Below are 23905 nucleotides of genomic sequence, written 5' to 3' on the forward strand. Positions count from 1 at the left end.
ATGAAATTTCTCTGCTTACATTTCATTTTGGTCTCAATGTGAATACATGGATTTTTTCTGTGACCACCATGTTGATGTGCTAATATGTTTTTGTAAGACGGCTAAGTAGGGTTAAAGGTACAGCTTGTGGTTGTGGAACAATGCTGAGTTAACCGGCCCTTTGGAGAAATGACCCCAAGACTTTGGCTTCCTTTACAGCCTGTTCTAGCCAACTGAGATCCCTGCCAATTAGGAGGGTTCCCTAGAGAGAGACTCCGAGAGCATCAGCATAAATTTAAATTCTGGACCCCCAAATGTAGTTTCCAAAAGAAGCTTCTTGTCCTTTGCTAATTGCAAAGTAAACATTTCTCCAGCAAAGACACTCCCTCCTTTCATGCTCCTGTTCTCCTTCCCATCTCCCTAATATAGTCACTCCTTAAAACTGCTAGTGTTGCCGAAACCTCTTTGGCATAGGGGACACCCCACATTTGAAGGCACAAAGAATTATTCTTTCCATAGATCATTTTCTTGCTTTTTATCTCCTCCAGCAACTTCTTGATAGAAGCATTACAGACTAACTTTGTAGATGTCATAGTCTGCAGAAAGGAGTTGATGCTTTATCCTTGGGCCTCTCAAGAGGTGTGACTAAGTAGGCTATTATTAGCATGACAAAATGGATAGAAATGGAAAATTCTTCAAAACCTCTTAATCCACTTTGTTTTCACTCTCTTCTACGTGCCCTTCTCTTTCTATTTAATTTCCTACTCAGTTCCTTACCTTTCATTTAAAACATCCCATTTCTCAGTTCCCAAATTAGAAATACTTTCCTAAAATTTTTCTGTTTTTCAGTTTCTTTAAAAAATTATTTACATGACATACTTATTACTTTGATAGCAAAACAATATATTAGCATGTATCTCTCAATGATAGTCTTTTTTCACCAAGCTCACTGTTCTGCCCTCTGTATTCTGCGGGACACTGTAGTTGAAAATGACAGATCTCAAATTATCTTAGGCAAGAAGAAAATTATTGGCTTAACCACAGACTGCACTAAGTCCTCAAACAATATCACTTTATCACAATATCACTGCATCGCCTTCTGCTCTCTCCCTTTCTCACCATTTCAGCTCACACTGCCTTCATTCCTCATTGTTTGTTGGCCTTATTCTCCTCTGCTGCACAGTCTTTCTCCATTTAGGAGGAAAGCTGGCTCTGGGCAGCTCCAAGTCGATATATCCACATTGCTCCAAATAAAAAAGGATAGTGCTCTCGCTCTCTTTTTCAGTATCCCTGCATCCAATCTCATGAAAGGATTCCAATGGACCCTGCTTTGAATCACTGTGGCAGAGGAATTGGGGTCCTGAGATTGGTCTGTCTAAGTAAAATGCCTGCAGTTGAAGCCAGGGTCAAGTGAGCCATTTTGATTGCTAGCTCTGTTTAGAAACAAGGGTACTGACAAAAACACAACAGATGTAAATCATCTCCCATCTCTCCCCACCAAACAAGAAACAAAACTTACCAAATCTAGAAACGTATGTTCTTCTACAAGATAATCCCTTTTCAATACTGGTTTTGAAAATAATTTTAAGTGAGGAAGAGTAACCAAAGTTTTTTTCTGTCTATTTCAGACTAAGCACACGTTCAGGATAATGCTAAGAATATTTTAATTTAACTATTTTTTTCTGGTTTCTCTGCATTTGCTAGAAACTTTTTTGGGGGAGTAAACTGGTTTTAAATGAATAGAAAAAATAATCTACTATGCATATGAATGGTTTCTGGAATTGAATTGTGCAGGCTTAAGTAAAGACATGTCCATGTCCATTTCTAGCTGCTGAGGGTTCTGTGTGAAATGCACCAGTGTGGGCAATGACCTTTTGCTTGATTATGCACAAGGCCACTGAAAAGTTAAAATTAACTCTAACCTAATTGCTGAACTCCGGTGTTTATATTGTGTATACACCACCGGGTCATAACTCTAGCCTCTGTGAGCCCCAGCTGCCATAATTGAGAAATATGCGTTGCAAATGGTTGTTTTGTTTACTTGTTGTTTCTGCTGGAAGAGCTTGCTTTTCCTATTTTTGCAAAGAAACAGATGTAGGGAAGAGTTCCTGAATAAAGTTTAATTACATTTTGTATCTCAATGCAAAATATGTACATCTGTAAGTGAGATATTCCTTTTACTTTTGCATTACATAAAATGCAATATCTGAAAGCACAATGCCACTTACTATTCACTTTTTTGAGTAATAGCACATTTTAGGTAAGGAAATATCAATATACTAAATTCACATGCAGAAAATACAAATAGTTGCTAATTCCAAAAATAAAAGATATAGAAAATATGTGCATACTTAGGATCATGAGTTAATATCTAATTAATTATAACTCATGAACAAAAATTATTGTCTTAATTAACAGAAGTAAGAACCTAGGTTTTCATAATGTAATTAGTAGAATACGGATTAGATGGTTAATTATTTTTTATGGAATATGTACGTATGATAGTAAAATATTTCTCAGAATAATAAGTACAATTGTAAACATCTGCTATGCTGCTTATCTGTTTTCCAGCCAACAGCAAAATCGTGAAGGGATTTTGTTTTATTTCAAATTTGGTTTGTTTCAACAGCTAAGATACAGTTACTAAAGTATTTCATTGGCAAACCTGTAGTGACTTCACATTTGTCTAGTTTGTCAAGGTCTTGAAATGTATAAGACAAGGGAGTTTTTAAATTTAATTTCTCTCCACAGCCCCTTGGCTTCCTACCATGTTTTATACCTTTTATGCCCTTCCTCCTACCTTGTCACCCTTTCCTTCCATCTCAGTAGATTTCTTAAATTTTGAATTAAAATTATCTGCTCATAGAATAACTGTTTCTTCTCATGTTCATAATCTTCAAAAACTAATATTTAATATTTGCAATGTCAGCCTAGTGAACTAAAAAAGTATTGAAATAGTTTAAAAACCAGAACTATCTCAGTTAAGCTGCAGATTCGTTATTTGTTTTATTCATTTCTTTGTTTGGTTTACACAAAAGCTGTAGTTTTAATATCAATAATGATGTGCATGCTCTTGTAAAAACACAAAAGCCTAAAAGTTACATAAATAAAGAATTAATAATCTCACTCTCCCTCAGTCCACTCCTTCCTCTGAGAAAAACAATGTGACAGTGGGTTGTATATTCTTCCATATTAATCTTCTGCTTATAGAAATAGACATATAAAAAATTCTCATATAGAGAATGAATATATTATAAAAAGCATTTGACTTTTCTTTCTGTGTCTACAGAAAAAGAATAAATTGTGCACCTTGGTAGCTCAATAGTGTGTGTATGTTTACTTGTGTCGTTTTAAAATTTGCATGCCATGGATGTCTTTCTAATTCATCTTTTTAATAGCTGCAAAGTGTTACATTCTATGAATATCACATAAGGTATTCAACCATTCTGCTATTGATGGATTGTAAAATTGTTTCCCATTTTTTTGCTCTTCTTACTGTAACAAAAATCTCTATCATATTAACGAACTGATACATTCACTTTCTATCAGAGGAAAAGGAGGTGATGCATCTTAGAATTTAGAACACAGGCTTTGGAACCATGTGGTTTCAAATTTCAGTTGTGCTTTTAACTAGCTCTATGACTTTAAGCAAATTCGTTAGCCTTTATATATCCCATTTTTCCTCATCTGTACAATGGGGACGGTAACAGTAACTATGTTACAAAGTTGTAGTGAAGAGTTATGAGTATGTATAAAACTCTCAGACTTATGCCTGGTGCAGAGTAAGCACTCAATAATTGTGAGATCTAATATTAAATGTAGTCCCAAACATTTGATGGATAAACCAAAGATGTGAACATTTTAAATATTAATATATTCTGCCAGATTATTTTTCAAAAAGGTGTTTCAGTTCACACGTGGAATATATCAAAAATACCGGTTTCCTCATATCCTCAGTCTAACTGCATGTTATTAAGTCCTTTAAACTCTTGCCAATCTGATAGATTGACAAATGGTATTCTATTGTTTTATTGACATTTTCCTATTAATAAGGCTAATCTCATGTTTAGAGGCTATTTGAATTTCCACAGGATGCCTATTTATATGTTTTGTCCAATTTTCTAATTTGTCTATTAAGTAAAACACCACTTAATAGGAATTATTTGTATATTGGAGATTAACCTTTTGTCATGTGCATAGCAAATATTTTTCTTATTCTAGTATTTATTTGACTATAATGTGTTTTGCTTTTCTTTTTTTATGCTACTGATATACTTGAATTAGTTTATTTTTTTCCCTCAACTTTTAAGTTCCGGGGTACATGTGCAGGATGTGCAGGTTTGTTACATAGGTAAAAGTGTGCCATGGCGGTTTGCTGCACAGATCATCCCATCACCTATTAATCCCAGCATCCATTAATTATTCTTCCTGATGCTCTCCCTCCCCCCGGCCCCAACAGGCACCAGTGTGTGTTGTTTTCCCACATGTGTCCATGCGTTCTCATCATTCAGCTCCCATTTGTAAGTGAGAACATGCAGTGTTTTGTTTTCTGGTCCTGTGTTAGTTTGCTGAGGATAACAGCTTCCAGATCCATTCATATCCCTGTTAAGGACATGATCTGATTCCTTTTTATGGCTGCATAATATTCCATGGTGTATATGTGCCACATTTTCTTTATCCAGTCTATCATTGATCACCATTTGGGTTGATTCCATGTCTTTGCTATCGTGACTAGTGCTGCAGTGAACATATGAATGCATGTATCTTTATAACAGAATTTTTTTATTATTATTATACTTTAAGTTCTAGGGTACATGTGCACAACATGCAGGTTTGTTACATATGTATACATGTGCCATGTTGGTGTGCTGCACCCATTAACTCGTCATTTACATTAGGTTTATCTCCTAATGCTATCCCTCCCCCATCTCCCCATCCCACGACAGGCCCCAGTGTGTGATGTTCCCTTTCTGGTGTCCAAGTGTTCTCATTGTTCAATTCCCACCTATGAGTGAGAACTTGCAATGTTTGGTTTTTTGTCCTTGCAATAGTTTGCTGAGAATGATGGCTTCCAGCTTCATCCATGTCCCTACAAAGGACATGAACTCATCCTTTTTTATGGCTGCATAGTATTCCATGGTGTATACATGCCACATTTTCTCAATCCAGTCTATCATTATTGGGTTGGTTCCAAATCTTTGCTATTGTGGATAGTGCCACAATAAACATACATGTGCATATGTCTTTATAGCAGCATGATTTATAATCCTTTGGGTATATACTCAGTAATGGGATGGCTGGGTCAAATGGTATTTCTAGTTCGAGATCCCTGAGGAATCGCCACACTGACTTCCACAATGGTTGAACTAGTTTACAGTCCCACCAACAGTGTAAAAGTGTTCCTATTTCTCCACATCCTCTCCAGCACCTGTTGTTTCCTGACTTTTTAATGATGGCCATTGTAACTGGTGTGAGATGGTATCTCATTGTGGTTTTGATTTGCATTTCTCTGATGGCCAGTGATGGTGAGCATTTTTTCATGTGTCTGTTGGCTGCATAAATGTCTTCTTTTGAGAAGTGTCTGTTCATATCCTTTGCCCACTTTTTGATGGGATTGTTTGATTTTTTCTTGTAAATTTATTTATGTTCTTTGTAGACTCTGGATATTAGCCCTTTGTCGGATGGGGAGATTGCAAAAATTTTCTCCCATTCTGTAGGTTATTCACCCTGATGGTAGTTTCTTTTGCTGTGCAGAAGCTCTTTAGTTTAATTAGATCCCATTTGCCAGTTTTGGCTTTTGTTGCCATTGCTTTTGGTGTTTTAGACATGAAGTCCTTGCCCATGCCTATGTCCTGAATGGTATTGCCTAGGTTTTCTTCTAGGGTTTTTATGGTTTTAGGTCTAACAGTTAAGTCTTTAATCCATCTTGAATTAATTTTTGTATAAGGTGTAAGGAAGGGATCCAGTTTCAGCTTTCTCCATATGGCTAGCCAGTTTTCCCAGCACCATTTATTAAATAGGGAATCCTTTCCCCATTTCTTGTTTTTGTCAGGTTTGTCAAAAATCAGATAGTTATAGATGTGTGGTATTATTTCTGAGGGCTCTGTTCTGTTCCACTGGTCTATATCTCTGTTTTGGTACCAGTACCATGCTGTTTTGGTTACTGTAGCCTTGTAGTATAGTTTGAAGTCAGGTAGCATGATGTATATTCCTTTGCATATTTACCCAGTAATGGGACTGCTGGGTCAAATGGTATTTCTGCCTTTAGATCTTTGAGGAATCGCCACACTTACTTCCACAACGGTTGAACTAATTTACCCTCCCACCAACCATGTAAAAGTGTTTCTTTTTCTCCACAACCTCACCAGCATCTGTTTTTTTTTTTCTGTTTGGTTTTTTGTTTTATTTTGTTTTGTTTTTGTAATTACAACTTCTCCTTCTCAGATGCTGGTTTTAATAAAACTTGTTAGATACTGCAATCTTACATGTGTGGGTATTCAGTCACAAACATTATAGGTGACAGTTTTATGCCAGACACAGTGCTAGGCACACTAGTGTAAATATATTTGCATGTACATATGATCATAGGTATGTATAAGCTACTTGTCCTATATCCCTCCTAAACTCTTCTGCCTCTGCTGATGTAATTAAGAAGACTTATGTTAGAACTAATTCTAGATTTCCTTCTCTTATGTAGTAATAAATAAAACATCAGAATAAGTCAAAAAGTACCTTGGAGATGCATACTTCATCATTCTTTTTTGCAATAAACAACACGAAAGAGTTAAAGTGACTTTGCCCAACTGACATTATCACAAGGCTGGTAATGACAGAAAAGAAATGTGAATCCTAGTTCATTATAGTTTCCACTGTATCATAAGGGTTTATGGACACAATATTTTGTGTAGTATTGTTTACCATGAACTGTGTTGATGTTGTTAATTCAATTTGTGGAGCTATCCAGATATTTAATAATGTATCACCATACTAACTGTGCTTATTTGCTTCTTTTGTTTTTTTTTAATCACTTCTTAGAGTCTTATTTTTAAGCAGCAAGGGGAGCCACCTACTTGAGCCACTCTCCCCTGCTGCAATGGAAAACAGTCTCCCTTCAATAAAATGGCTGTTCTAGCAGTTTGTTCTCACTGTCTGATGTGGCTTGGGGCCAGGTATTCTGTAAAGCAGATTTGAGCATTAGACTAAGAGAGTTATCCTCAGAAAGGTGTTCTGAGAAGGGCTGCCAAAAAAGTTAGGCTTAAAAAAAAAATGTAAGTAGGAGTAGTAAGACGAGACTTTTAGTGGGCATTTGACTGGGTCTCGCTTTCCTCCTGGTAATAAATTGCTTGGCTATCTACAGATGCTTACAAGATGAGAAAATTGGAGTAGAAAAAAATTGTTTTAAAATGGATTTTAGCAACAGAACCCTCTGCTCTGTTGAAATTGTATGTAGAGCCCAATTTATACAATGGATAAAAAATAGATGTGCCTTATTGTTGGCAAAGATGTGGGAAAAGTTGGAACTATCATGCACTATTGATGGGAATGTAAAATAGTACAGCCAGCCACTATGAAAACAGCATGGTGGTTCCACACATACACACATACACACATACACACACACACACACACACACACACACACACATATATATATATAATTATACATATATATATAATTACCATATAATCCAGCAATTTCATTTGAGTATATACCCAAATGAATTGAAAATAGAATCTCAAAGAGATAGTTTTACACCCATGTTCATAGCAGCATTATTTACAATAGCTAAAAGTTGGGATGGCAGCAACTAAAGTGTTCACTGATGGATGAATAGATTAAACAAATTGTGATATATATACATACAATAAGATATCATTGTCTTTAAGAAGGAAAAAAATTCTAACTCACACCACAGCGTAGATAAACCTTAAAGACTTTATACTAAGTAACTTAAAAGAGTTACAAAATGGCAAATACTATATGATTTTAGTTATATGAAGTACCTAAAGTAGCAAGTTAATAGAATAAAAAGTAGAATGATAGTTGCCAGGAGGTAGGGAAGGCTAAATGGAGAGTGATTGTTTAATGGATACAGACTTTTCAAATTTTGCAAGATGAAAAGAGTTCTGAAGATGGATGCTGGTGATGGCTATACAACAGTGTGAATGTACTTAATGCCACTGAACTGTACACTTAAAAATGGTTAAGGTAATTATGTGTTTTTTACCCCAATTTAAAATAAAATAAAAATAAACTAAGTGCCTCTATTGAAGTAAGGTCTAGCCAACCAGTAGCTCTGCACCAAAGTACTGTATTTTAAAACTGTTGAACAAGATGTTTTCTAAAACCTCTTTCACATTTTTCAGTTATAATCATGGTAAAATCTGTATTTGTCATTCCTGTGGACTTTTTGCTACAGAAAAGCACAATATTTTTTTCTTAGGAAAATTGCTTGACTCTCAGAAGGAAAAATATAGCAGTATGCTCCCCAAGGCATTGTGCAGGGGTTATATCAGATGTCTTGGAGTCCATTAGGCTGTAGCTGTAGGATGTTGTAGGGTAGCAAGAAATAAGTAACTTTGAGAAGTGGCTCTCTCATGATATACTAACATGCTGGGCTTTGTATTTCTTTCTTTCTAGGTTTTCTCCTCAAGTTTGCATTCATTTGTACTAACTTATAGAAACATCACTTCCACATTTGTCATTATGACTATAGTAAAACTATGGAAAACAAAATGAAACTGTAATATTCCTAAAACATGTACTGTACACATAACTTTTAACTTGTTGTAATGTTTAACACATGACACTGTATCACTTTAAACAACATCTCTTCCTCTTATTTGTCCCATCTAATCCTCTGGCATAATGTTTTTTTCATGATTTCTGTCATTTATCCTTCCTCTTTTTGATTGCTAAATACATAATCTAAAATGTTAGGTTGCAAACTAGCTTCAAATTGGCTAGGAGCTTGGGAGAACCACTCTGAAAACTTTTTATATAAACTCTAAGGAGGTCAAATTTAGAAAAATCTCAGCTGCTGGACTTGGATCCCATTAACCACCAATCATTTATAATTAATATTAATAAATCGCAGATGACACATGTATATTGCTTAACTAAAAATGTGTGTGTAATACTAAATTTTTAAAAAGTTAGTTAAGACCCAAAGGACTTGAATATATGTATTGGAATAATGACAAGAACAAAACTACCAACATGTGATCTAGTATCTTCTACCTACAAGCACCTAAAGTTCCAGAGGAAACAGAATTATTTTTAATTCATCATATTACACATTGTATTGCCATGAAACTCTATACCTTTACACTGAAATGCCTGTTTCACAAGCCAATATTAATCTGGACAATAGGCTTATGAATCATTATAGATATACAGATATAAATATATATATATATATGCACACACTCACACATACACACACCTGTTAATCTCCTAGTATAAAACCAAATTGTTTAATATATATGGTTTTTATAATCAGAAATAAAAAAATAATATCCAAATGCTGAGTTGCTTTAAATCCTAATGTTCCATAGAGCCCCACTAAATAATATAACAGCTGGCAGGGATTTATTCATCTCTGGACACTAAGGAGTCAGGGCACAGTTGTTCAGTTACCTGGTTATATAATTCTGGGAACCTATACAATGATTAAAATGGAAATGAGACCTCCAGTTATTGCAATGAAGGTAAAATGGTTTTCCAGGGGAATTACACTTGGACTCAAATTCACCTTACAAAAAGCCAAAAGACAGAAAAATTTATTCACTTGGGCTATATGTCCTTATTCAACCATATCCATTACCATAACCATATTAACATAGATTCTTTCTGATTGGACTGTGATTTAATAATATTATTTGTTTAAATGTTGGCAATTTTACATAATTATCTCATTTAAAACTCTTTAAATATTCCAGGCATATATGCATTATTATTATCAACTGCATTTTAAAGATGAGGAAATTGAGGCTTTGAGTGTGAGTAGTAGATTTCACACTCAAAGACCAGGACTCACACTCAGACCTAATTCTGAGTCCAGTGATATTTCAAGTATTTGAGGCTGAAAAGAGTATATAACTATCTTAAGAATGCCAGTTAATAAGCAAGTTAGTCAGTACTAGAACCTAAATCTTTTGTCAATCTGATCTTTCCATTCTGTCTTTTTCAACACTTTTGCCCCGTGTTCAAGAGGATCATTTACTTCTAATCATCTGCTCTTTTCTAACTATACTTATCACACATGAGGCTTAGCATCAACCATTATTTCTTATTAATGATGTTATCATTGTTGAAAAAATTGAAAACCTCTTTTTACCACCACCAAATCTGCTTCATCTTTCTGTTTACAACCATTTTGTTATTCAAAGAACAAACTTAACTATAATAAGCAAATTGGCCAGTGATTTTCCCTTTTGCTTCAAATCATACTGATGTTTTAAAGCCAAATAGTTTTCACAAATTGCCAGCGTCGTATTCAAATACACTAAATGGTTATGTTGGTGCTATCATGTTGTCTAAACAAAAGCGCTGTCAGTCATTAGAGTCGGTGACCTTCAGGCTGTTAAGTGGTTTGTGCAATTTTCACAGGATTATGTTTAAATATAAATCCTAATAAAGAATCTCACTTGGCTTTTTAAAAGGCTGTGAAAATTAATACCTAATCCAATTCCTATAAAATAGTATTGAAGACATAAAGTAAAATTTACTAAAAAAAATGTATTTCAAAGGTTTGGATTTTCTACTCAATTTATGAAGCATATATGGTCTCCTAAATGCTGTGTGAATCATTGGACATGCCAGACATGAAGCAAACTTCCCACCCCAGGAGGCTTCTCAGCCCGAAGCAAGCTGTAAGTGGGTAGAGTTCCAAGAGGGAATACAACGTGCATGTGCGAGGAAAGCAGATGCAGCATGACTTTGGGTCTGTTCTTTGGGAACACACAACTATATGGAAAAATACATGCTGCTCCCAATTGCTGTAGACATCTGCTGAAGGCACGTGAGATTGAGACTAGGGAATGGTGCAGAATTTCTCCTAGAATATTGTAGTTTAACTTTGGAAGCAAGGGGAATTGGCTGTTAACCAAATAAGAGTTTCATTCTAACATGAAAATTGCACAGCGTGCTCATTCATGTGGGCACACAGAGGGCGTTAAGCTATTTCTTTATAAAAATATGGGAGCATTGATTTCCTTTAGCAGTATTATTTGATATCTATTTACAGTTTAGTTGGGTTGTCAAACATCAGTGCATTTCTAATAGCATATGTATTTGTGATACCTTGCTCATGGCAAAGGCTTAAAAATTTAAAGAGGCTTTGAAATACCTTTTAGGCATGAAATTGAGCTCACAAAATAAGCTTAATGGCAAATTAGTCAGGAACACATGGATATGTTTCCTTTAAATTGTATACAGATTTTCAGAATTAAGATATGGTAAAACCTACTAGCAGTCTATTAAGCCTTCTAAGGCACTTGCAACATAATTAGAGATTTGCAAATTTAAGGTTGGCCTAATAGAAGAAAAAACAAATTTGCGTTTGCATTTTAGCATTGCCTGAGTATTTTTACAAACACTCCATTTAGCATAATTTTGAAATGGTGGATATGTTCTGATCAGAGGACTAAGAAGTATGAAGAAAGCAAAAGAAACCTGTTTTTAAAATCAGGGTAATAGATACATTAAGAAACTGCTTCTGTGCTAGCTTTTATTTTGTTACCATTGTCCTATGGGAAGATGAGGACTATAATTTTTCAAGTTGACCTCCCTGCCACCATAGTCTCTAGAGCCACTAGAATGGAACTAGTCTTACTCTGTTTTCCTCAAAGATTTAAGTATGTGTGTGCTACACAATTATTTAACACTTCAATAATAAAATAATTGAAAGTAATTGTATGGAGTCATAGAACTGAACATAGTCACCAACACATTTTTTTAAAGTATTTTATGGTCTATTTGTGTTTCTTTTCAGTGATATAAGAGATTTTCATTTGAAGTACCCAGGAAAGTTTTCTTAGGGCAGTTCAAAGGGAAGTCTGACAGAAAGAGTGGTTAGGTTGATGGAGAAGCTTTCTACCCTTGGGCAGCTGTATCTTAAACTTTAAACTAACCATGGAATCATATGAGTGAGGAACTCTTAGACTTCTTTCATTTATATCCCTGACTTTAAGCACAGATGCATGATAATTTATTTGACTTTGAGACTTCTTAGTGAATAGATTTTCAACCTTACTTCAGTGCAAAAAGGTGATTTTCCCCAGCTTATCAAAAGCTTTCAATGCTCATTCTCTTTACATTCAATAATTCATTTGTCTCCTAATGTATACATTTTCTCAAATTAAAAATAATTTATTCATTTATATTTTTTCCTTTATTTGCCCTTTTGTCTGTCTTAAGTTTGCCCATTGGTTTTATTCTGGTTATTTGTCTAACTTAGAAAATAGAATTCCTTTATTGAATATAAAGTCCCAAAACATATTATTTAGTTTGTGTTTCAGTATTCAGCATCTTGAGGAATATTGAAAACCAGTAAGTAAGAGCTTTGCTAGTTTCAATTACAGAACATGTTTGGAAAACATGCAGTTGTGTTACCTTCTTCGGTGGTGGCATATGGTTAATCTACCACCACCAAGTGGAAATTGGGTAAGTGACTACTTCAGTTATCAAATAATACTACCTGGAAATATCAATTTTGTTCATATATGAGCATAAAGTACTAGAAAACTTTATACTTTTGGATCATTTAAGTGCATCTAAAAATCATAGTTTGTTTCAATATTAATTTGCTTAAGAAATCCTTTTTCTTCCTGTCAACATTGCAGAGGCCAATTTTAGCACAGTTGTGACAGTTCCTTCTAACTCATAAATTACAAATCGATGGCCTTAAACTGATTTTGTTATTACTCAGCCTCATTTCTGCATCTTAAGACTGGTCTCATCCTGAAAACTAGTAAGAAGAGATCTAATATCAAACCTGGATATTCTTAAAGACTGGATTATTTAAGACTCGTTTACCAAATTTTCTAATACCAGTAAATGTGGACACATTATATTGAATAAGGGTATTGTTAGCCAAATTGTAAGATTCATCTTAAATTGTTTTCTTATAAGAATTGTGTATTTATCATTTTAAAAATCACTATTATTTTAAAACACTTAGAAAGTGACCATCTGAAAATGATGTGCCTTTGGATGCTCTGTAATGTTAAACAGATCCAGACATAAAGACAAAAGTAAATTCCAGAGTATTTTTGTAGCCATGGAATCACCATAAAAAGGGGTTTTTGACCCCAATGTTACCGTAACGTTGTCTTCAGCATTTCATATTTAATTACAGTAGATTACACACCAATATAATAAATATAGATTTATGAGATACTTTAATGTTCTAAAACAAATGAAAACCACCCAAGAGGAGCCTCACCAAACCTGAGGTTGTCCAGATTGCATTGACTAAGATTAAGTGAAAGATCATTCATCTCCAGAGGTCATGCAATTAATCTCAGAGTGGGAGTTACAGCAATGACTAAGCAGAAAAGGAAGCCAAATACAAGCTCGTAACAAAAGGAGCTGGGGCTCCAACATCAAGGAACTTGTTATTTCCTTTTTATTTATTTATTTTTTTTAATAGACCTAAAACACTCATTCCTTACTACTGGTTTCTTTGGGTCCTAAAATTCCGCTTGGTTAGGTCAGCTATTTTCCATATTTTTGATACGGTCAAACAAATACAAAGAATAAGCTTTTAAAAATCTACAATGGGTTTTCATGTCTAGGAAAACAACATGACACTTCATTTTATGTGTCAACAGAAAGTAATTTAGGATGAACATATAATAATCCAGGGTTTGGACAATGAAAAAGCTCAAGATATACTTTAAGGAAGACATATTCTACTCCAGGGTTTTATAATTATTTAAATTCAAATAAAAGTCAAAGTTCATCTTCACTTAACTCAGGTACCTGACACCTGTTGCAAAATATTGAGGAAAATGTTTGGCTGTCATTCCGTGAAGCTGAATCTTTATACCCTTGCTTGATAATCCCTCAATTCCCTGTGGCAGCAAATTTTTATTTCTAGTAAACACAACTTGTTTTTTCCTTCACCTTATTGAGATTCCTAAACTTTGTATTTTAAACCAAGAATAATTTTGAACTTGGTCGTTCCTTATTGTGAGGACTTCCTCCAACTAGGGTGAATTATGACCCACGATTAGCCTCCCTTTGGAGTTTATGATGTGAAGTGCCACAGCTGATGGCCCATGAAAGAGACTGCTAAGTCTATTGCTCACATCAATATTCCCGCTGGATATTTTGCTCATTCCTTGGGAATTTCAAAGAATAACAAATAACCAACAAATCATCAAAAACTATAACATGTTACCCAATTCTTGGGAATAAGCCAGTGAGACTAAAATCTGCTTAAGTATCACAAATGTGAATTCCCAGCATTTCAAGCTTGTAAACTGTATCCAACACTCACCAATGTCTATTCCATTTCTTAGCTGTACAGAAGGCGCACATTCATCTGGTAACTGTCAACAATGAGGTTCCTTCCTTCTTGAACCCAGCTGGCCATACAAGCAGGCAGGAGTTGCATGTTTGACCCTGAGACAGCAAAGGGTATTGCCCTGTTGGGAAGACAACAGGATTGCAATGTAATCTGGAATCAATTTGAGATTAGCACCAGATGCTCCATGCCAGTAATAAGTGCTGATCATAAGACTTAATTTTGTATGCTATTAGAATTAATGATAAGGTATAAGCATAGTATATCCCAAACTATAGGAATGAATAAGAGCAGAGTGAAAAACTGAAATGGTAAAACAAGAATAGAAGTTTAAAAATAGGTAAATTGAAAATATTTGTTTACTTTATTTTTATAGCTTGAGTAAAACAGTTGGAAGACAAAGGAGAAAAGGACTTGCAAGAAGCCAATTTTTTTTTATGAATGTGTTTGTTTTTCCTCAAAAGTCAGTTGTAAATGCTCTTCAGGGAAGGGAGTCAGAGAGAGCCAAATAGTGGTCTTAAAGTTTTGTTTGTGTTATTATAGTTTTCTTGTTTTTTTTACAAAAAAGATAATGGTGAAATAACTTTTGTCACATTAGTATTAGTCTCATAATCAATGGAACACAGTCCTTTTTTGAGTCATTCCTGAAATAGAAATGAGCATGAAATGAGCCTGGTATTCATTGAATATTAATAGGTACATTTAGCTGCATGTCTAGGACTGTGCAGTATATGACAGATCCTTTACTAGTCATCTTGAATTTAAATATTGAAATGTTAACTAATTATATTTCACTGTATAGACTTTTAAATAGTAGATTGTATATTATAGTTGGCAAGGGGAAACATATTGTATTATTTGGCTGGACAACAGCTAATAGTATCACAGACACCTCCTTGAGATTCTCTAAGTTCTACACATAAGCTTCTTAATTACCAAACTCATAACAGAATATGTGTCTTGAAGCAGCTTTAACATGAGTCCTATTTTTTATATAATTATAAAAATAAAAGTCACGTTAAAAAATGATTAATATTGGTGCAAAATGGTTTTAGGTATCCCTTCAAAGATTTTCCTAAAATGATTTGTAATCTGGCAAATAAAAATATTCTCCATGCTATAAATATGCTCAGTAATAAGTCAGAAGTAGAATATCAATTTCTGTGAATTTTCAAAGAAAAACATGCTGGGTTAAGGGCCAACATGATATAACATTTATTGCCTTGTATTATACACACACAAACACACACACGTTTTGTGAACTTTTATAAATGGAATCAATAAAAATATGTGTATATAAAATATATTGTTCTAGATATCAACTATATTTTTATATTATACTTCAAAAATATGAAAATATTGCTGAGAAAGGACCATCTGTGTCTTCTCACATATAACTTTTCTTGATTATTTCTAGGAAAGCAGACTAAACACACAGTTCTGACATAATACAGCATCCCATTTTGATTTCTGGTTAGCTCAGAAGGCTTTACCAGCCATAGAAAGTCTCTGAAAAGGGCAAAACTTTCTGACCTCAGGAGGTTCTGATACGAAGAACTGAAGCAGTGAACACCCAGAGGAGAGAAAACATGGGAATAAATTCACCAAAGTTCTGTAACCACAGTGATGTGGGTGCATGGAGGAAGACATAATTTCATTCTTAAAGAATGTCCCTGTTTTCACATTCTTTCATTTGTCTTAAAGTTGATCTTGCAGATGATATAGTCCAGATGAATTTCTGCTTAATAAGAATTCTTGTTCACAAATTGACAGAAAAATATACCAACCATATATGTAAAAATAAAGTGGAGAATACCCAAGCATACCATAATACCTTTCTCATAATTCAGCTAATAAACTATCAGATCATTTTTAGGAAAAGGAAATTTTTGCTTCTGATAAGAATTAGATTGAGAGTAGACAATTAGATTGAGAGTAGAGGTATAAACTTGTAATAAAAATTAGAATGTAGTTTCTTTCTGATGCTCCACTTCCTTTGATTTATTAGTTTGCATCTTATCAATAAATTCAACTTATCCAAATTTGCTGGAACAAAGTTTTCAGAAAGGAAATTAAGGCTCTTATGTGCTAATATTCTGTGTAGACAAATTAGATGCTGCTCATAACCAAAACGATCTCATTTAGTTTACCCTAGAACATTTGAATAGTGGGATGAGGGTCTTTAAAACTGTTTTGGACCTGTGAACTGAAATATAAGAAAACCATTACAAAGTTGGGTTTGTATTAGTTTTCTGTTGCTGTTATCATAAATTACCAAAAACTTAGTATCCTAAACGACACAAATTTATTATCTTACAATTCTGTAGGTGAGAAGGTTGACACAAGTTTTACCATGCTAAAACCAAGGCATCAGTAAGGCTGTGTTCCTTTTTGGCAACTCTAGGGTAGAATCCACTTACTTGTCTTTTCCAGGTTTTACAGGCTGCTCACAATCCTTGGTTCATGGCCCCTTTCTCCAGCCTCAAAGCCTCAAGTGGCAGGTTGAGTCCTTTTCACACAGCATTTCTCTGACACACTCTTCTGCCTCTTCTTCCACTTTCCACTTTTAAGGACTCATGTAATTAAATGGACCAATCTGGATAATTCCAGATAATCTCTGCATCTCAAGGTCAGCTGATTAGCTAGATGCTAGAAGTGAAAATAACAAAGATATGCAAATATGTATGAGACTCCTTTGGAAGTTCATAATTTCATGGGAGAATTGGTTGTAAACAAATAAATGCAAAATTGACAGATGTGTCCTCTGGAAACAGAGGAGATAAATTATTATTGGCTCTTAAAGGCCAAGTAGAATTTTCCAGCTAAAGAAGAGAGGAACTTCCCATTGAGAAGCAGCATCAATAAAATCACAAAAGCAAGAAAGAGCATGATGTGATCAAATTATAGTGAACTATGTAGTGTGACTGAGCAAAGGCAAATTAGGGAAGGAGGTGCTGTTCAATAACTTAACCAAGAGTCAGATTCGGAAGGGCCTTCTAAGCCATGCTGAGAACTTTGGGAGTACAGGCACTGGGCAGATTTTAAAACAAACAAAAAACCAACAGGAATAAAAGACCAGCCCTCTGCACTATAAGAAGATAACCTGACAGCAAAGTGGAAAATATCTGGAAGAAAACAAACAAACAAACAAAAAATCCACCTAATCTTTGCAAAAATCATTCTAGAGGTTCTAGAGGTGACAGAGGTTTGAACTGAATGAGGATAAAGAAGGAATGACACATTTGAGATATATGCAAGAAGTAAGGCAGATGGCCTTGAGTGGGTTAACGACTTTCACCAAACATCTTAAAAGAATTAAGTGCTCCTCAGATTTTACCCAAACCAGATTAAGGCTGTTCTATTTTTAAAGGTGAGTTGATTCATTCAGCTGTTTTACAGTTTCATAGAGACCATTTATTATCGTTACTAATTATTTTTATTTTAAGGATTATAATTTTAGAATTCTTTTCATTTTCAACTACTTATATATCATTTGTTTCTCATACCTACCCCAAATAATGAGAATAGTAGGAATTATTGATTCTATTTTATAAATGAGGCAAACAAAGCACAGAAAGTGCTTTACTTAAGGTCACATTGCTGATGAGTAATATAGCCAAGTTTAAAATGCACGTTTTCTGATACCTATTGCAGATATTTAAAATTTAATGGCCCACTTTTTTTAAGCACACATTTTAAAAGATGAGGTCCTGAGAGTCTAAGTAATATCCCCCAAAGATAGACAATGACTAAATAGCTTGGCAGAAAATCAAACTCAGATCTTTCTAACTTCAAAGCCCAAGGTCATAGCAGCTATACATTACTGCATCCCTCCTCACCTGCTGGAGAAGATCAGGGAAGAATTAATAGAGAAGTAGCCTTTAAAATGTATCTTGAAGGATGTATGTAGGTAAGGGGTGATCTTCAAGATACTTAACAACTAGTACGGTAAAATATATAAATATAGTACCTCATATATAAATATGTTAAATATATTATCATACATAGATAATACAACTGCTTACCAGGTGTTGTTAGCAGTAGTGCAAATCATTTGTGAGGTTATTCAGTGATGCCTGCAAAGAGTTGTTAATTTTTAGAAATCACCTGGTATTGTTTTCAGTTTGTTAGGGTTGATTCACACACCCACACCCAGACCCATTCATATTCAGGGAAGGCTTCCTCAGAGACATTTTGTGCTTAACTCCTTAAATCTTCTGCAGTTTAAAAGTTCCAGCAGAGCTTGCAGGATCCAAAAGTGGGCTTGATTAAGGGTGGGCAAGATGTAATGGACAAAAAAGGGATTCACCTTCCTCTCCCCAAATTCTGGCATAACAGATAAACAAGTAAGCCCATCTTACTTTTGCTTTCCTTCAGTATTTTCACTCCCCAATATTTGAAGTCACTTCCTGACTACTAGTCTTTCTCCTAAGTATTCTCTGGAGATAAGAGAATGGCTTATATACAGTCATTGATCATGTATGCCCATTTCTACCTGTCTCAGTCCATTTTTGTATTGCTATAACAGAATACCTACGGCTGAGTAATTCATTCAAAAAAAGAGGTTATTTGGCTATCAGTTCTGCAGGCTGTACAAGAAGCATGGCACTAGTATCTGACTCTGGTGAGGGCCTCAGGCTGCTTCCACTCATGACAGAAGGAAAAGGGGAACTGGCACGTGCAGATCATATGACTAGAGCAGAAAAGAGAGAGTGTGTGAGAGAATGGAGAGAGAGAGAGAGAAGGTGCCAGGCTCTTTTTAACAAGCAGCTCTCTGGGAAACTCTCGTAGGAACTAATATAGAGTGAGAACTCACTCATTACCATGAGAATGGCACCAAGTCATTCATGAGGGACCCACTCCAGTGACTCCCAAACACCTCCCATTTGGCCCCACCCCAAACATTTGGGCTCAAATTTCAACATGACGTTTGCAGGGTCAAATATCTAAACTATAGCATTACCTTAACTAGGTCTTAAGGTACATATGAAGCTTACTTTGCTCAGAAAATAAAAACCAAACATATGGGATATTTCAAGCTCTTTACCCCTTTAAAACTTTTTTTCTATCTATTTCGTCTGGCCTTCTTTTTTCCAGGGTCACTTTATTTGATTCTTAAATACTTCAATTAAATAAGAAATATTTATTTTAGAGATTAAGACAGTGTTCTTAGAGATTGAGTAAGACAGTGTTCATTCTTTCAGGAATTGTCACATTTCCTTTAATTTTCAGCTCATTTGCTTAAGCCTTTCCTGAGACTTTCTCTTCCCATTAATTGCATTGCACATAACATCTGCTGTCCTTGCTACACCCTCTTAAATGGAAAGTTTCATCATACTACCCAATGGTCCATTTTGGTGGCATTCCACTGAAAGAAAAATTCAATGGATTACAACAAAAGCCACAGTTATTCGAAACTCAAGGGGAAGTCAGGCTTCTGAGACTGTGTAGTGCCACTTCAAAAGAGGATACAAAAGCCCCAAGATCAGGCAAGATGGGCTAGAATCATATTTCATGACTTTAAAGGAAGACTACATTCTCACCTCCACCAAATAAAGCATCATTTATGCTTGCTATAGAAGATAATTAAGGAAGACGAGGTTGTTTTGTCATCTTTCAACTTTTGACAACCATCCCAAGTGCTTTCCTCTCTTCCTCTATTTCTCTTTTATTTGTTCCTCTTCCTGACCACCTCTTATTCTCTAAACAATTGCAAAAACTTTTTGGTAGACCACTGTTTTCCAGCTTTGGGCTAAGGGATGGACTCTGGTCCACACTCCCAACCTCAGGGAAACTTTGAAGTCTTCAAATCACTAAACTGTCCTAGAACTCAAATGCTTTCTGGAAACAAGAGAATGGAATTCTTTCTAACTTCTCTGTTCCAACCTGGACTTCCTAATGCCATTTCTTGAAACAGCTTTAGGGATACTCTAGTTATTCATCATTGACTTGGTCCCAAAGGACCAAGCATGACAAGTCAAAATGATATTCCTGAAAACATGATATAGCTCTCTGGAGTTCACTGTAAACTCTTGAAGCCGGTATTGGAACAGAAGTAGCTAACTGGCTTAGTACTCTACAATAAGTGAGACTTATTAAGACAGGTTGTTTGGGACACTGGGTAATCACAGTATGCCTGCATATGAGAGAGTAACACCAAAGCATCTCTGTCTATGCCTGTCCTTCTCCAACTCTAACTCAAATTAAGTCATGGCCATGAAATCAAGAAAAGGGAACAATATTTATCTTTTTCATTTAATTCATTCAACGAATATTTATAGACTCACTACTGTTCTCAGGCTCTTGCCAAAGAGAAAGAAGGAGCTACCACAGCCTTTAGAGCAATAGTAGCAGTGCTTACTAATATACCAGGAATATCGGCCTTACATGTCTCCCCTTGTGCACAAAATTATGCAAATAAATCAGGGAATCACTGCTAGAATCTCCCAATACTATCCACTCCACCTGTATTAGTGCATTCTCACACTGCTAATAAAGACATAACCGAGACTGGGTAATTTATAAAGGAAACAGGTTTAATTGACTCACAGTTCAGCATGGCCTCAAGAAACTTACAATCACGACGGAAAGGGAAGCAAATGCAACCTTCATATGGCAGAAGGAAGAGAAGCACTGAGCAAAAGGGGGAAAAGCCCCTTATAAAACCATCAGATCTCATGAGAACTCACTCACTATTACAAGAACAGCATGAAGGTAACCACCCCCGGAATTCAATTACTTCCCACTGGGTCCATCCCACCACACATGGGGATTATAGGAACTATAATTCAAGGTGAGATTTGGGTAGGGAAGCAGGCAAACCATATAACCACCCTACTCCAAAATAATCAGTCCTGTGGATTGCATTTCCTTTTCAATACTTTGATAGGTAAATAAAAATTAAGGTTGAATTTCTATAAAGAGTAAGTTCTTTATATTTGCAGTTGTTACTACATTAATTGTTCTTCCTAATATTATGAAAACTGGAAACAAACTTCAATACCACCTTGACAAATTGCAAAAGGGCCTAGAAATATCAATTAAAATTAGTAGATAATATATTGGGTTGCACATAGGGACCCAATCAAACAATAGAAGGAAACACACTAGTTAGTAGCAAAGAAAGAGGAGTGAAATCTACTAATGATAATGTTAATGTTGGGAGGGAAAGTATGCCTAGGAGGTTGACTATCCAAAGAATGAAAGTAATTATTTGATTTCTTCTGCATTAATCAGATGCTTATTAGAAAGCCATATTCTATTTTCCTCAGGACATTCTGAAAGTTTGTGAAGAGAAAAAGTAGATAGGGTACAAGTCTTAATATGCTACATGGAAAATATGGTTAAGAAAAAGTTAAAAGTCATATAAGTTACAGAAATCACTAAATTTAAAGATTCAAATTTCTAAAGAGCTCTTGTGAAAGGATGACACTCTTTTCAGAATCAATAAAAATTACACTGGAAAACAGGCTGTCTTGGAATCGATACTTAAAATTCACCCAAAAAATAGAACTTTTCCATCAGTGGTGGAAAGGGACCTATAAATAAATATGTGCATATAAATTTATATATTAAAAATATATACACACACAAACATACATACACATTTGTTGCCCGGGTCTATACTTCCAAACCTACCCTCATCAATAATGATAGAGAAAGCACAATGAAAAGCTGTAAAATAGATACAGTAAAATCTTGCTAATCTTGCTAAATTACAGGGTGGGTATTTCTAGATTAGTTAACACTTAACCTCCAAACAAATTTTAAAGATGATTAAATCAGTTGTATTCCCCTCCAAGTACTATATGTAACCACTATTGATGAAGTAATTACAAGGAGCTATCTTGCTGATTGTGGAAATGGATGTTGAAAGTATTTCTGATTAAGAACAGACAATTGCTTCAACAAATAGAATGGGAGAAAAGGTACTTAGAACAATCTGCATTACCTGCTATAGGTGAAATACTCCCCTTATCATATATTATGGGTAAAGTTTATCACAAATTTTAATGTAATAGAGGTTGAGTGGGGTTTTCTATGTTTTTCAAACTAGTTAAGAAGCCAGTAGTTTGAAGCAAAATCTGCAACAAAAGAATGAGTAAGATCCTGAAGCATAGTGAAACCATTTAAGAATGTATTTGAAGATGCATGAAAATCATCTTTACATATGTAGTTAATAAATAGCTGAAAACATTAAACCATCACTATAAACATGTATATTATCTGTAGCTAAAACTGCATGGAGTGGGACACATGATACGTGGAGCAGCACAAATAAGAAACTGGGTAGTCATTTTTCCCCACATGATACAATTCCAGATTAAAGGTACATTTTTCCCCATAGACCAATAAAAAGCTTCAGAGAAAGACATAGTGGGCTGTGTTAGCATGAGAATTAGACAGCACAGTCAACTAGTGCATAACATGATGAAAGAGTAGAATAATATCAAGATTTCTTGTATAATCAATCACAGCAAACATGTCAGCAAGTATGAAGCCATCCGCTCCTGTCCATACAACCCAGTAGACAATTTGGGTAAGGGAGTGAGTATAGCAGTGCCAAATGTGGCTATCAACACTTCTTCTGTTTGTCTCCAAAGAACAAAACTCTAAGACAAGCTCTTAGAACAAATGGAAATTTATCCGAATGAAAATCAAATGATAAATGCCCAGAGAATATTCTTTCTTTGGAATTCTTTCAATTCTTTAATTTAACCAGCTGGAATAAATTTTCAAGTAGCATTCTGCTCAGCCTTTGAAATGAAGGACTTTTCTGTTAATTGGAAAGTTATATTCCATCAAAGATGAAGACAGTGATTTTGCCTTAGTGATTCTTAGAAAAAATAAAAGGCATTTGGTGAGTATTTATCATAAACTGATTCCAGAACATGTATTTTAAGCATGAATGAATGAGCTGTGAGCCTACACATTTAACTAAGGAAAAATAGGGAAAATTCAAATACAAGTTATATTTTAAACTCTACATAAAAGCTAACTTTCACTATGCTCAGTCATGAGAGGAATATGTAAAGAGAAAATAGAAATAGAAACCATTAATTCTGAGAATGAAAGATGGATAATACAGCTGTGGTTCCTGATTTTCTGAAGCAAATGAATTAGATAAGTCAACACATTTAAGTGTTCTTTACTGTGTTACTGGAATATGTGTTATTGGGGCTGGGGAAACATGAGAGTCAACTCAAAAAGATCTACAGCAAGAAAATAAAAATTTACCAGGAAAAAATTCTTTTGAAAATTCATATTTTTAAAGCAATCTGTACCATAGGCAGTACTTTAAACTTAGTCATTGATTACGGATATATTAAATAACATTGTTACATTTAAATTTTAAATTGGCACGTTAGGCAAACTAATTTATCGCAAATAATG

General features: G+C 34.8%; 1 protein-coding gene and 1 long non-coding RNA gene across 3 annotated transcripts in view; one reads left to right on the forward strand and one right to left on the reverse strand.

Moving 5' to 3' along the window:
- The window catches only part of LOC131382877 (uncharacterized), a 202721-nt gene that overhangs the window by 91488 nt on the left and 87328 nt on the right, over positions 1-23905 (reverse strand). Inside the window, exons 3-4 of the long non-coding RNA XR_009212495.1 lie at positions 16933-17161; positions 14486-14633 (exon numbers count right to left, since the gene is read on the reverse strand). This is a non-coding gene — a long non-coding RNA (uncharacterized LOC131382877). The remainder of the gene's footprint in view (positions 1-14485; positions 14634-16932; positions 17162-23905) is intronic.
- RSPO3 (R-spondin 3) overlaps positions 1-23905 on the forward strand; it is an 80694-nt gene that overhangs the window by 44046 nt on the left and 12743 nt on the right. The gene's annotated exons all lie outside the window — the stretch shown is intronic.

This window comes from Hylobates moloch, unplaced genomic scaffold, assembly GCF_009828535.3.
Source record: "Hylobates moloch isolate HMO894 unplaced genomic scaffold, HMol_V3 SCAFFOLD_2, whole genome shotgun sequence".
NCBI lineage: Eukaryota > Metazoa > Chordata > Mammalia > Primates > Hylobatidae > Hylobates > Hylobates moloch.